General features: G+C 46.9%; 1 long non-coding RNA gene across 1 annotated transcript; it reads left to right on the top strand.

Annotated features, from left to right (window-relative positions):
* Positions 1-4028: 4028 nt before the first annotated feature.
* LOC116975729 lies at positions 4029-11152 on the top strand. The gene is made up of 3 exons (XR_004412726.1): positions 4029-4038; positions 8677-8681; positions 11041-11152. It is a non-coding gene; the product is annotated as an uncharacterized LOC116975729 (long non-coding RNA).
* Positions 11153-15208: the final 4056 nt, after the last annotated feature.

The following is a 15208-nucleotide window of genomic DNA, read 5'->3' as shown; positions in this document are numbered from 1 at the left end:
GCTAACAGGGGGGAGACTACACCTGTTCATGGAAGCATGGAGGACTATCACACTTGATAGTTATATACTTAACAGTATTCAAGGATACAAAATTGAATTTATTCAAGAAAACATGCCACCAGTTCAGCATGCACCCCAAAGGGGTTTAACCCTCTCCCTAAAAGAAAAACTGGAGGGACAAGCAGAACTGGTGAGGTTACTTACAAAGGGTATCATTGAGAAATCTGAACATGAACCTTTGGAATTTGTTTCAAATATATTTACCAAAACCAAAAAAGATGGTGGATGTCGCATCATCATTGACTTAACTACATTGAATACTTTCGTTAAGTATATACACTTTAAAATGGAAACATTTGTGACTGCCAAACAACTGATTTCCAAAGGATACTTTATGGCAAGCATCGATTTAAAAGATGCCTACTATTCAGCACCTATTCACAGGGATCATCGTAGATACCTAAAATTTACCTGGATGGGGCAACAATGGCTGTTCAAATCGTTGCCTATTGGTCTAACATCAGCCCCAAGACTGTTTACCAAGATACTAAAACCAGCCTTGGCAATATTAAGAAAACAAAAACATATTGTCATGGCATATCTTGATGATATTTTAATAATAGGCAAAACCATGGAATTAGCTAATTCAGCTGTATTAGCTACTAAACATTTATTTGAAACCCTGGGTTTTGTCATACATCCAGATAAATCTAAGTTGATGCCATCCACAACTATGGACTATCTGGGGTTCACAATTAACTCAGTCCACATGTCTGTAACGTTGCCAAAAGAGAAATCAGCAGAATTGGCACAAACGTGTAGCAAATTAATGGTTAACAATTGACCAACCATCCGACAAGTGGCAAGAGTAATTGGGAAAATAGTAGCAGCATTTCCAGCTACCCAGTTTGGACCTTTGCACTATCAAAACTTACAAAGAGCAAAGGTGCAAGCGTTAAAACGACATGCAGGGCATTTTGACCGAACCATGAAATTGCCCATTGAAGCAATATCAGAGTTACAATGGTGGATAGAGAACATTTGGCATAGTTCCAGTCCTATCATCATCAATAACCCAACGTTAACTATACAAACAGATGCCAGTGCTCAAGGCTGGGGAGCAACTAATACCATATCCAGCACAGGTGGTAGATGGACTAATCTAGAATCATCACTACTGCAGACACTGGGCATAAACTATTTGGAAATGTTGGGTGCGTTCTATGGTATAAAAGCATATTGTACAAATATGCACCATTTGCATGTTCGTTTACAGATTGATAATACCACAGTGGTGGCCTATATTAACCATATGGGCGGGATAAAATCGATATCATGTGACAATTTGGTCAATACAATCCGGCAATGGTGTGTCGACAAACATATTTGGCTATCAGCAACTTACCTACCAGGTAAGCTAAATACAGTGGCAGACACCAGGTCACGCAAGTTTAATGATAACACCAAACGGATGTTAAATCCCAAAGTATTTGCTGAAATTACAAAGCAATATGGCACACCAGATATCAATCTATTTGCATCCCGACTGAATCACCAGGTACCAATGTATGTCGCTTGGGAACCAGACCCTGAGGCAGCGGTGATGGATGCATTCGCGCTGGACTGGGGGAACTATTTTTTCTATGCCTTTCCCCCCTTCTGCCTTATCAGTCAGGTACTACGCAAAATACAGATGGACTCTGCTTCAGGCATCTTGGTAGTACCCGACTGGCCTACACAGCCATGGTTCCCAGTGGTCCTTGACAGAGTAATTGAAACACCAATGACCATTCCCAGTAGGCCAGATCTACTGATCCACCCTGCATCAGGCGAAAGTCACCCATGCCATGACAGAATAAACCTACTGGGTTGCAGATTCTAAAAAGACCTTTGCTGGACCTGGGATTGTCAAACAGGACCATGGACACGATGACAGCGTCTCACCGACTCTCCACCAAGAAACAATACTCGAGCATAAGAAAATGGGAAACATACTGCTCGAGAACAGGGACAACCTACTCATCAACCACCATAAGACATGTACTGGAGTTCCTGGCCAGCCTTCACCATGATGAAGGTCTGAGATATAGCGCTATCAATTGTGCTAGAAGTGCACTGTCAGCCTACCTAAGACAGGCACCAGGACAACAGGCCATTGGGTCTGATCCGCTGGTGATCAAATTAATGAGAGGGATCTTCAATTCAAACCCGCCAAGACCCAGGTATACCAAGATCTGGGATGTCAGTGTTGTCCTGACATACCTAAGGGGATGGTCACCAGCCAGATCCCTCACTCTGGAACAGCTAACCCTGAAAACGGTCATGCTGATGGCGTTAGTCTCAGCACAAAGGGTCCAGTCCCTTCACTTACTCAGACTGGACAACATGGTCATAACACCAGACCAAATAACATTCACCATTCAGGAGCTGGTAAAACAGAGCAGACCAGGAACTTCAGGTCTTGTTATGGAATTCCGGGCATACCCACCTGACCCCCGTATTCATTTGCTGTTATACATCAACACAACTAAAGATTCCCGAGGGAGAGAAAAAGCTTTATGGGTCAGCCACAAAAAACCACATGGTCGGGTGTCGAGCCAAACCATCTCTAGATGGCTCAAACAGGTACTGGGAGCTGCTGGAGTGGATACTGACATTTACACATCTCACTCCACCAGGGCAGCATCCACATCGGCGGCTAAAAGAATGGATGTGCCATTAGACCACATCTTGGCAACAGCAGGGTGGTCCAGGGAGAAAACCTTCCAAACGTTCTACGACAAGCCATTAGCAGAACCTGTTTTATTTGAATTTTGGACTCTGCAAACATATAATTTAAGCCTGGGGGAGCATTATTTTACTTTGTTATTGTTTTCAAAATAAATACCATTATTGTTTTATAAACAGATTCATGGTTGATTACGATAACATACTTCCTCCCTTGGATGACTTCGGCAGCGAGTGAAGTATGAACTGTTACACGGTTTGAAATCACAGAGCTTTAAAATCTTCACGTAGTCACTCACATGACTCCGAAGTAAAATAGTAAGATTAATAGGGATTACGTGCCCTCCGCTCCCACCCTCAATTACAGAGATCAACTGGTAACTTAATTCTCCTTATCTTTACTATGTTTATTTCAATTACTGTGTTGTTTCTGTGATTCCACACCGCTGCTTTGAAGTATGTCGCGCATGCGTGCTGGACGGGGTCTTCACATAATCCATCATCGTAACTCCTCATAAAATACAGATCAAACTTCAAACTGGTAAGTTCTCGTTTAATCTTATCATTCTTTGCCCCAGAAGGCTGTGGAGGCCAAGTCAGTGGATATTTTTAAGGCAGTTGGATAGATTATTGATTAGTACAGATGTCCGAGGTTCTGGTGAGAAGTCAGATGGGGTTCGGAGAGAGAGATAGATCAGCCATGATTTGATGGGCCGAATGGCCTAATTGTACTTCTATCCCTTATGAAAATATCAAAGAATGCACAATGATGTATGGTCGAAGAAATGTTTTGAAATCCTTGTTGTTTTATTTTATTTCCGTAGTAAATGGGTGTGTCTGTCCATCTCTGATTGTCCTTGAGGTGGTGCAGACTCACATTTCAACCACTGACCCCCCAGAGCAATGTTGGCGAGCTCGGGCCCAGACGGGATTAGAGTGGCGGGAGAGCCAGAGGGGAACCTGTAGGGAGGGGCGGAGATCACGAGCAGTCTGACCTGCTGAGGACGTAAGTAAATGTTCAGGTTCAGGCTGCTGCCCTTGTCCTGGATGGAAGCCAGCATCAGAATTGTTGCAGCTACATTCATCCAGGCATGTCAGCTTCTGGTGGGAAGGCTTGAGTGTTCCTGCTCTACTGGGTGGCCAGTCACTGACCCTCTTACCAGCACAGCATCTACAGAGCCGGTACAATTGAGCTTTGATGAGACATGTACTACCAGAGAGATGTGTCCAATGGAAATGGTTAGACTCCGTCGTTGCATGGCACTTTGGAATGCAGTTATTATTCTCCACATGAGACCCCGATTACATGTTGTGCAGGTCATGCTTCAATAGCTGAGGACTTGCAAACACATTTGAACATGGTGCAAGCACTAGCAAACATTCCCACTTTTAACAAGACAGCTGACAAAGGATCAGTCGGGGCATCGAGTAAGTCAGATAGTAATGATGCAGCTTTCTCGGACTTTGGTTCGGCAAAATATAGAGTATTGTGTGCCCCATTACAGGAAGAATGTAGAGGATTTGGAGAGGGTGCAGAAGAGATTCACCAGAATGCTGCTTGGATTAGACCAGGGGTCACAACATGCAGTCCGGAAACCAAAATCCGCTGGTGTATTTTTTTTCAATTCGTTTTCGCGACCTGGGAACTGAGCCAGTGCCAGGGACGCGAGCTCATAGAAACATAGAAAATAGGTGCAGGAGTAGGCCGTTCGGCCCATCGATAAGATCATGGCTGATCATCCAACTCAGTATCCTGTACCTGCCTTCTCTCCATACCCCCTGATCCCTTTAGCCACAAGGGCCACATCTAACTCCCTCTTAAATATAGCCAATGAACTGGCCTCAACTACATTCTGTGGCAGAGAATTCCACAGATTCACCACTCTCTGTGTGAAAATTTTTTTTCTCATCTCGGTCCAAAAAGATTTCTCCCTTATCCTTAAACTGTGACCGCTTGTTCTGGACTTCCCCAACATCGGGAACAATCTTCCTGCATCTAGGCTGTCCAACCCGTTAAGAATTTTGTACGTTTCTATAAGATCCCCCCCTCAATCTTCTAAATTCTAGCGAGTACAAGCCGAGTCTATCCAGTCTTTCTTCATATGAAAGTCCTGACATCCCAGGAATCAGTCTGGTCAACCTTCTCTGTACTCCCTCTATGGCAAGAATGTCTTTCCTCAGATTAGGAGACCAAAACTGTACTGATCTGGAAACTGCAGCTAATCCTGGGGCACGCAGGCGACCTGGGCGCTACAGCCAGTCCCGGGGCACGCGAGGGGCCTGGGAACTGCAGAAAACTAATTGAAAAACACGTGACAACTAACGCGAGAAACAACACCAAGTGTCACACTATGGCGATAGATGTGGCCTGCCATCCGCACACAGACATGGGTCCTGGCCCTTATGCCGACTCCTGGATTAGAGGGTATTAACTATAAAGAGAGGTTGGACAAACTTGAATTGTTTTCTCTGGAGCGTCAGAGGTTGAGAGACAGGATGGAAGTATATAAAATTATGAGGTGTAGACAGGGTAGACATAATTCCTTTCCCAGGGTGCAAATGTCAGATACTGGAGGGAAGAGCTTTAAAGTGGTGAGGGAATGTTTAAGAGTGATGAATATTTTATTGTCATATGTCCCCAAATGGAACAATGAAATTCTTACTTGCAGCAGCATAACATATGTACAAAGGACATGTGCAGAGACAGTTAAATAATTCAATGTTCACATCATTGGGTTGTAAGCCACCCGAGTGGAATATAGAAACATAGAAACATAGAAATTAGGTGCAGGAGTAGGCCATTCGGCCCTTTGAGCCTGCACCGCCATTCAATATGATCATGGCTGATCATCCAACTCAGTATCCCGTACCTGCCTTCTCTCCATACCCTCTGATCCCCTTAGCCACAAGGGCCACATCTAACTCCCTCTTAAATATAGCCAATGAACTGGCCTCGACTACCCTCTGTGGCAGGGAGTTCCAGAGATTCACCACTCTCTGTGTGAAAAAAGTTCTTCTCATCTCGGTTTTAAAAGATTTCCCCCTTATCCTTAAGCTGTGACCCCTTGTCCTGGACTTCCCCAACATCGGGAGCAATCTTCCCGCATCTAGCCTGTCCAACCCCTTAAGAATTTTGTAAGTTTCTATAAGATCCCCTCTCAATCTCCTAAATTCTAGAGAGTATAAACCAAGTCTATCCAGTCTTCATAAGACAGTCCTGACATCCCAGGAATCAGTCTGGTGAACCTTCTCTGCACTCCCTCTATGGCAATAATGTCCTTCCTCAGATTTGGAGACCAAAACTGTACGCAATACTCCAGGTGTGGTCTCACCAAGACCCTGTACAACTGCAGTAGAACCTCCCTGCTCCTATACTCAAATCCTTTTGCTATGAAAGCTAACATACCATTCGCTTTCTTCACTGCCTGCTGCACCTGCATGGCCACTTTCAATGACTGGTGTACCATGACACCCAGGTCTCGCTGCATCTCCCCTTTTCCTAGTCGGCCAACATTTAGATAATAGTCTGCTTTCCTGTTTTTGCCACCAAAATGGATAACCTCAAATTTATCCACATTATACTGCATCTGCCAAACATTTGCCCACTCACCCAGCCTATCCAAGTCACCTTGCAGTCTCCTAGCATCCTCCTCACAGCTAACACTGCCCCCCAGCTTAGTGTCATCCGCAAACTTGGAGATATTGCCTTCAATTCCCTCATCCAGATCATTAATATCATGAATATGAGGTACTGTTCCTCCAGTTTACATATGGCCTCACCCTGCCAATGAGGAAGACCCAGGACAGAAAGGTTGGTCTGGGAATGTGAAGTAGAGTTAAAATGGTTATCCACGGGGAGATCCAACAGGTCTTGGCAGACTGATTGCAAGTGTTCGGTGAAACTGTCGCCTCGTCTATGCTTGGTCTTGTTGGTGTAAAGGGCAACATGGGAAATACTGTATCCAGTGGCTGAGGTTAGAAGTGCATCTGAACGTCTGATTCACCTGGAAGGACTCTGCGGTCCCTGGATGGATGTGAGCGAGGAGGCATAGGATACAAGGATACAAAGGACATTTATTATCACATACACCAATTGGTGTAGTGAAATTTGACTTGCCAATGCAGCACACCAATAAAGATAAGACACAACATTAAAGAATTTAACAATAAACATAAAAACATCCCCTCACAATGGTTCCCACTGTGGGGGAAGGCAGCAAAGTCCAGTCCCGTCCCCTGTTCACCCATAGTCGGGCCTATTGTGGCATCCGCAATAGCCGCTACGGCAGCCCGATGCTTCAGGCCCTCAGCGGCTTGTCCGGAGTGGCCGCCTCCTCCCCGGAGACCGCGGCACCCGAAGTCCTCAGGCTGCGCTGGTCGGAGCTCCGACTCTGGCGATCTCGGATCCCAGGCTCCGCGGTGTCTTAAATCCAGCGCCGCCCGCGGCTGGACGTCCGCAGCCACAGCTCCTCGATGTTAGAGTCGGCGGTCACAGCACTCCGGAGCTTACCACTCGGCGATCCGGTAAGGCATCGCCCGCTCCCTGATGGTGTCCCATCACTGTGCCGCCGCCGAAGCTGGGGTTCTTGCCGGTCCTAACAGGAAAGGCGGCTCCAGTCCGATGGTAGGCGCGAGGAGGGAGCGAAGAAGCAGCTCGGAGGGAAGCCGCCTCTCCGACCAGGTAGGGACTAGGAAATAAAGTTTCCCCCTTCCCCACCCCCCACACACGACATAAAAGACTAGAAGACCTCCAAAACAAACACCTTTAACTCACTAAAAAATTTTTTAAAGGGTGAAAGGACTAACAGCTGCTGGCAGGACAGCCATACTCGATGACGCCCCCTCGCACTGGTGACTAGGGACAAGTATTACCCAGTACATCTGCTGTAATTGCATGGGAAAGGGAGGAGGTGGTTTGGGTGGGAAGGGATGTGAACCAAGGAATTACAGAGGGAGCAGTCTTTGCAGTAGGCATGAAGGAGTGGGGAGGGAAAAATGTGAATAGTGGTAGGATCACGCTGAAAGTGGCAGAAATGTCAAGAGGATAATGTGTTGGATGTGGAGGCTGGTAGGGTGAAAGGACCAGGCAAATTCCATCCTTGTCCCATCTGCGGGGAAGAGGGGCTGAGGTTAGAAGTGCATCTGATGCAGGGGAAGAATCCATCCACGACAGCAAGGGTAAACCACGTTTACTGAAGAAAAGACATATTAGATGTAACACCGCATCTTGGGAGTAGATGCGACTAAAATGGAGAAATTAAGAGTAGGAGATTATGTCTTTCGAAGAGGCAGGGTGAGAGGAAGTGTGATCCAGACAACTGCGGGACTCAGCGGGTTTATTGTAAACAGTAGTCGATAGCCTGTCCCATGAGAGAGGAAGGGGAGAGATGTATCAGACACAGTCCAAGTGACTTTGAAGGCAGGATGGAAGTTAATTAAAACAAGTTTAGTTTTGTGTAGTTATACAATGTGGTATCAGGCCCTTCAACCCACCGAGTCTGCGCTGACCAGCGATCACCCCAGACGCTAGTACTATCCTACACACTAGGGACAAATTATAAGTTACAAAAGCCAATTAACCTACATACCTGTATGTCTTTGGAGTGTTGGAGGAAACTAGAGCACCTGGAGAAAACCAATGCGGCCACAGGGAAAATGTACACACTCCATATGGACAGCACCCATTGTCAGGATCGAAGCCAGGTCTCTGGAACTGTAATGCAGCAACTCTACCGCTGCGCTACTGTACTGCCCAAGTTCTGTACTGATACAGGAGGCAGCCCCGATCCAGTCATCAATGTAACGGAGAAAGAGTTGGGGAGGGAGTCAGTGTTTATTTGGAACTAGGACCATTTGATGTAAACAGTAAAAAGGCTGGCATAGGTGGGGCCCATACTAATGCCCATAGCTACACCTTTAACTTGAAAAAAGTGATGGGAGTCAAAAGAGAAGTTGTTGAAAGCAAGGACTGGTTCTGCAAGGGGCAGGAGAATGTTAAATGGTGTTTTATTTTAATAAATTATCCACCAGGTGGCGCCATCAGCAATGGCAGCCTCGCCAACGGTTTGTCTGGCTTTTCGTCTTTTTTGTGTTTTAAAAAGTTTGTGTTAATGTTCTCTGGTTTGATTTATGTGGGGGGGGGGATCTTTTTTTCAATCTCTTACCTTGCCGGAGATGCGATTGTTTTCCGGATCGTACCTCCGGTCGCTCTGCGGCCTAACATCATGGAGCTGGAGGCCTCGCTCGGGACTGACTTTGAGCCCCACCGCGGGGCCGTGGGCTTAACATTAGAGCCTGCGATCCCTTGCCTGCGATCGACGCTTCAACCGCGGCCTGCAGATTTTAACATTGAGGAGCTCGCAGTCTCGGGTAGAGACTGATGTCGGGAAGCTCCTAGCCACATGAGGTTAGACCAGCCCCGACCCGGGGTCTGATCACCCGGCACTGAGATTCTCCCCCGATGCATGAGCTTGATCGTTCCGACGCGGAGGGCCCGACCGCCGGCTACGGGAGCCAAGAACGTCCCATCAACAGAAGGCTCGAGGCCCCCGACCGCGGGAGAACAAAGAATGGAAGAGATTGAACTTTTTTTCGCCTTCCATCACAGTGAGAAAGTCACTGTAGTGGATGTTTATGTTAAAATGTATTTAGTGTGTTTTGTTGCTTTTTATTGGTATGGCAAATCAAATTCCTCGTATGTTGCGAAACATAATCATAATCATGCTTTATTAGCCAAGTATGTTTTGCAACATACGAGGAATTTGATTTGCCATACAGTCATACCAATAAAAAGCAACAGAACACATAAAATACATTTTAACCTAAACATCCACCACAGTGACTATGAGAAAGAGGAGTAAACGTGGAGTGCAGGAAACCCTGGTGGCTGTACCTAATGAAAACAGGTACGCCCTCTTGGAGCTGTCGGGGCAGATGAAGCTTCCAGTCAGAGCGCCGGACACGTTGGTGGCTCCAATCCTAGCGATGAGATTCGACCGGTGAGACCGACATCAGGCAGAGCTATAGTGGTGGGTGACTCCATTATCCGAGGTGCAGACAGGAGATTCTGTGGCGACAGGCAAGACTCGAGAATGGTCTGTTGCCTCCCTGATGCCAGGGTTCAAGAGGGTGAGCAGTCGGAAGTGGTTGTGCACGTGGGCACAAACTTCATCGGGAAGAAGAGAAAGGAGGTTCTGCAATGTGAATTTAGAGAGTTAGGAAGAAGACTGAAATGCAGGACTTCTAGTGGTTATCTCTAGATTGCTTCCCGTACCACGTGCTGGTGAGGGCACGATCAGGGAGATAGGGGATCTGAATGTGTGGCTGAGGGGCTGGAGCAGGGAGCAAGGATTTAGATTTATAGACCACTGGGATCTTTTCTGGGGTAGGGGGACCTGTACAAAAGGGACGGGTTACACCTTAACTGGAGAGGGACTGACGTTCTGGCAGGCAGGTTTGCTAGGGTTACATGTGTGGGTTTAAACTAAATAGTGGGGGGGAGAAGTTGATCAATTGGGAGTATAAAGTTAGAGTTAAAGGGGAAGAGAATACAGGAAAAGTTACGAAGGACACCCAAATAAATAGGACGGAAAGTTGAAGAAGCGATAAAGAGAGTAAGGTCAGGTGAAATAGGAACCGGAGTGAGAGGGGAGGGGAATGCCTAATTAAAAGTGTTATATATGAATATATAAGTATAATATATAAGAATATATATAAGTATAAGAAATAAAGTGGATGAGCTTGAGGCTCAATTAGAAATTGGTAAGTATGATGTTGTGGGAATTACAGAGACATTTGATTGCAAGAGCATCGGAGCTGGGAACTGAATATTCAGGGTTATACGTCCTATTGAAAAGTAGGTAGAGGGGTTGGGGTGGCTCTGTTGATAAGGAATGAAATTCAGTCCTTTGCGAGGGATGACATAGAATCAGAAGATGTAGAGTCAGTATGGATAGAACTGAGAAATTGTAAGGGTAAAAAGACCCTAATGGGAGTTATCTACTGGCCCCCAAACAGTAGCCTGGATATAGGTTGCAAGTTGCATCAGGAGTTAGAATTGGCATGCAGCAAAGGTAATGCTACGGCGGATATGGGAGATTTTAACATGCAGGTAGACTGGGAAAACCAAGTTGGTACTAGACCCCAAGAAAGGTAGTTTGCAGAGTGCCTCTGAGATGGATTCTTAGAGGAGCTTGTACTGGAGCCTACCAGGAAGAAGGCAATTCTGGATTTAGTGTTTTGTAATGAACCGGATTTGATAAAGGAACTCGAGGTAAAGGAGCCATTAGGAGGTAGCGACCACAATATGATAAGTTGCAATTTGAGAGGGTGAATGTAAAATTGGAAGTGTGGGTATTGCAGTTGAACAAAGGGGATTATGTTGGCATGAGGGAGGAGCTGGCCAAAGTTGACTGGAAAGGGACACCAGCAGGGATGACAGTGGAACAACTGGCAGGAATTTCTGGGAATAATCCAGAAGATGCAGGGTCATTTCATTCCAAAGAGGAAGAAAGATTCAAAGACAGTATAAAAATAAATGAAGACATATAACATGCAAAGATGATCGGGATGCCAGAGGATTGGGAAACTTTTAAAGAGCAACAGAAGATAACTAAAATCAAATGTATCAAAGGTATTTTATTGGTCACATTCACATACACCTAGGTGTAGTGAAGTGAAATGCTTCTTGCCATTTTGCAGCACATAAAGAAGCAATACAGACATAACATCAATAAGAGTTTTAAAGGCAATATGGGGAGAAAAGATGAAGTACGAAGGTAAGCTAGCCAAGAATATAGAGGATAGTAAAAGTTTCTTTAGGTATGTGAAGAGGAAAAAATTAATGAAGACAAATGTGGGTCCCTTGAAGACTGAAACAGGTGAATTTATTATGGGAATAAGGAAATGGCAGATAAACTGAACAGGTACTTTGGTTCTGTCTTCACTAAGGAAGACACAAACAATCTTCCTGATATAGTAGTGGCCAGAGGATCTGGGGTGAAGGAGGAACTGAAGGAAATGCACATTAGGCAGGAAATGGTGTTGGGTAGACTGATGGGACTGAAGGCTGATAAATCCCCAGAGCCTGATGGTCTGCATCCCAGGGTACTTAAGGAAGTGGCTCTAGAAATCGTGGATGCATTGGTGATAATTTTCCAATGTTCTATAGATTCAGGATCAGTTCTTGTGGATTGGAGGGTAGCTAATATTATTCCACTTTTTAAGAAAGGCGGGAGAGAGAAAACAGGGAATTATAGACCAGTTTAGCCTGACATCGGTGGTGGGGAAGTTGCTGGAATCAATCATAAAAGATGAAATAGCCGCATATTTGGAGAGCAGTAACAGGATCGGTTCGAGTCAGCATGGATTTACGAAGGGGAAATCATGCTTGACTAATCTTCTGGAATATTTTGAAGATGTAACTAGGAAAATGGACAAGGGAGAGCCAGTGGATGTAGTGTACCTGGACTTTCAGAAAGCATTTGATAAGGTCCCACATAGGAGATTAGTGGGCAAAATTAGGGCACATGGTATTTGGGGTAGAGTGCTGACATGGATAGAAAATTGGTTGGCAGACAGGAAACAAAGAGTAGGGATAAACGGGTTCCTTTCAGAATGGCAGGCAGTGACTAGTGGGGTACCGCAAGGCTCGGTGCTGGGACCGCAGCTATTTACAATATACATCAATGATTTGGATGAAGGGATTCAAAGTAACATTAGCAAATTTACAGATGACACAAAGTTGGGTGGCAGTGTGAACTGTGAGGAAGATGCCATGAAAATGCAGGGTGACTTGGACAAGTTGGGGGAGTGGACAGATGCATGGCAGATGAAGTTTAATGTGGATAAATGTGGTATCAAAAACAGGAAGGCAGATTACTATCTAAATGGCGTCAAGTTGGGAAAAGGGGAAGTACAACGGGATCTGAGGGTCCTTGTACATCAGTCTATGAAAGTAAGCATGCAGGTACAGCAGGTTGTGAAGAAAGCAAATGGCATGTTGGCCTTTATAACAAGAGGAGTCGAGTATAGGAGCAAAGAGGTCCTTCTGCAGTTGTACAGAGCCCCAGTGAGACCACACCTGAAGTATTGTGTGCAGTTTTGGTCCCCTAATTTGAGGAAAGACATTCTTGCTATTGAGGGAGTGCAGCGTAGGTTTACAAGGTTAATTCCCGGGATGGCGGGACTGTCATATGCTGTGAGAATGGTGCGGCTGGGCTTGTACACTCTGGAGTTTAGAAGGATGAGAGGGCATCTTATTGAAACATATAAGATTGTTAATGGTTTGGACACAATGTTAGGGGAGTCCGATGTTGGGGGAGTCCAGAACCAGGGGCCACAGTTTAAGAATAAGGGGTAAGCCATTTAGAATGGAGATGAGGAATCACTTTTTCTCACAGAGGGTTGCGAGTCTGTGGAATTCTCTGCCTCAGAGGGCGGTGGAGGCAGGTTCTCTGGATGCTTTCAAGAGAGAGCTAGATAGGGCTCTTAAAGATAGCGGAGTCAAGGAATATGGGGAGAAGGCAGGAACGGGGTACTGATTGGGGATGATCAGCCATGATCACATTGAATGTCGGTGCTGGCTCGAAGGGCCGAATGGCCTACTCCTGCACCTATTGTCTATTGTCTACCCGCTCCTATCCTGCTCCTCCCCCCCGCTGCTAACCGCTGCTTCCCGCTTCGCCCCCGCTGCTACCCGCTCCCCCCACTGCTATCCTCTCCCACTCCTATCCCCCCTATCTACCCCCCATCCCCTCCTCTCCCCTTCCTCCCCGCTCCCCCTTCCTCTCCCCCTCCCCACTCCCCCTCCTCTCCCCTCTCCTCTCTCCCTCTACCCCACTCCCCCTTCGCCCCCCCATTGCCCTCCATCCCCCCATATCCCCACCCCTCCCCTCTCCCCCTCCCTACCCCACTCCCCCACTCTCCTCTCTACCCCATTCACCCTCCCCCCTCCCCTCTCCCCCTCCCTCACCCCCTTTCTCTCCCCCCTCCCCTCCATCCCCCCTCTCCCTCCTCCTTCACTCTCCCCGTCTCCTCCCCCCCCCCCTCTTCTCCCCCCTCCTCTACTCCCTGCGCTCTCCCTCTCCTCGCCCCCCACCACTCCTCCACCCCCTCTCCACCCCTTCCCTCCACCCCCCTGTCCCTGCCCCCCCTCTGCCTGTCTCTTAATCGGCCCCACTCTCTCTGCCCCTCTCTGTCTCTGCCACCTCTCTCTCTGCCCTCTCTCTCTACCACCCCCCCTCTAGACGTGCCTGTGAGATGGGTGCTATGCGTCAGTGGATAGGGCGGGGATGGGGTAAAAGGAGCCAATGAATAACTAGACTAGGTGGTACCCGTTGGGTCCCATGTTCACACAGGAGGGCTATTCCACCTCGCCACCAATTCCAATATTGGTGGCCAGTGGGGGGCTTTCTGGAGCGCTAGTATGGGTATTTTGGGCCGAAGGGACTGGTTTCCAGAGGGTTAGTATGGACATTGTGGGCCGAATGGATTCTTGGGCTGGCATTCACTCAGGCCTGCTGGGCTGGCAGCTCAGTCACTCAGGCCTGGTGGGCTGGCAGCCCAGTCACTCAGGCCTGGTGGGCTGGCAGCTCAGTCACTCAGGCCTGGTGGGCTGGCAGCTCAGTCACTCAGGCCTGGTGGGCTGGCAGCCCAGTCACTCAGGCCTGGTGGGCTGGCAGCTCAGTCACTCAGGCCTGGTGGGCAGGCAGCCCTGTCACTCAGGGCTGGTGGGCTGGCAGCTCAGAAACAGCCAAAAATTCTGCCCAAAACAGGTGAGAGATTCTGTGAGGGAGAGAAGGGGGAGAGGGTGGAAAATCAATTTTAGACATTTTTCATCTATTTCTGAAGATCACAGCAATGAAGGAGGAAAGTCTATCCTGGCCTGGATCTCACAGGGAGCCAATGAAGGGAGGGAGAAAAATACTGGGGTGAGGTTTAATACTTGCAGCGGGAATACTTACTGGTGGGCAGAAGGGACTCCTCCTGGGCTAGTACAGGCCTGATGGGCTGAAGGGACTTTAAATGAAATCTCAGTGAAAGGCACTTTTTCAGGACTTTTAGGCCTATATGGGCTAATAGGCTAATACGGGCATTTTGGGCAAAAAGGACTGATTTCTTGGCTAAAGTTTCAGAGCCGAAATGAGTGATATCAGGCAGGCCAAACAACTCATTTCATTTCCATTTCCATTTCATTTGATTTCCATTGCCATTTCAGTTTCAAGTACAGCGCAGGTCAAACAGCTCATTTCAATTTCATTTATTTTCATTCACATTGCCATTTCAGTTTCAAGCACAGGGCAGGCCAAACGGCTCATCTCATTTTCATTTCCTTTGCCATTTCAGTTTCAAGCATAGGGCAGGCCAAACAACACGTCTTATTTTCATTTTATTTCATTTCATTTCCATTGCCATTTCAGTTTCAAGCACAAGGCAGGCCAAACAACTCATCTCATTTTCATATCATTTCATTTCCATTGCC

This window comes from Amblyraja radiata, chromosome 8 (assembly GCF_010909765.2).
Source record: "Amblyraja radiata isolate CabotCenter1 chromosome 8, sAmbRad1.1.pri, whole genome shotgun sequence".
Classification (NCBI taxonomy): Eukaryota; Metazoa; Chordata; class Chondrichthyes; order Rajiformes; family Rajidae; genus Amblyraja; species Amblyraja radiata.
The sequence above is the reverse complement of the archived record's forward strand: the minus strand, read 5'-3'. Positions and strand labels throughout refer to the sequence as shown.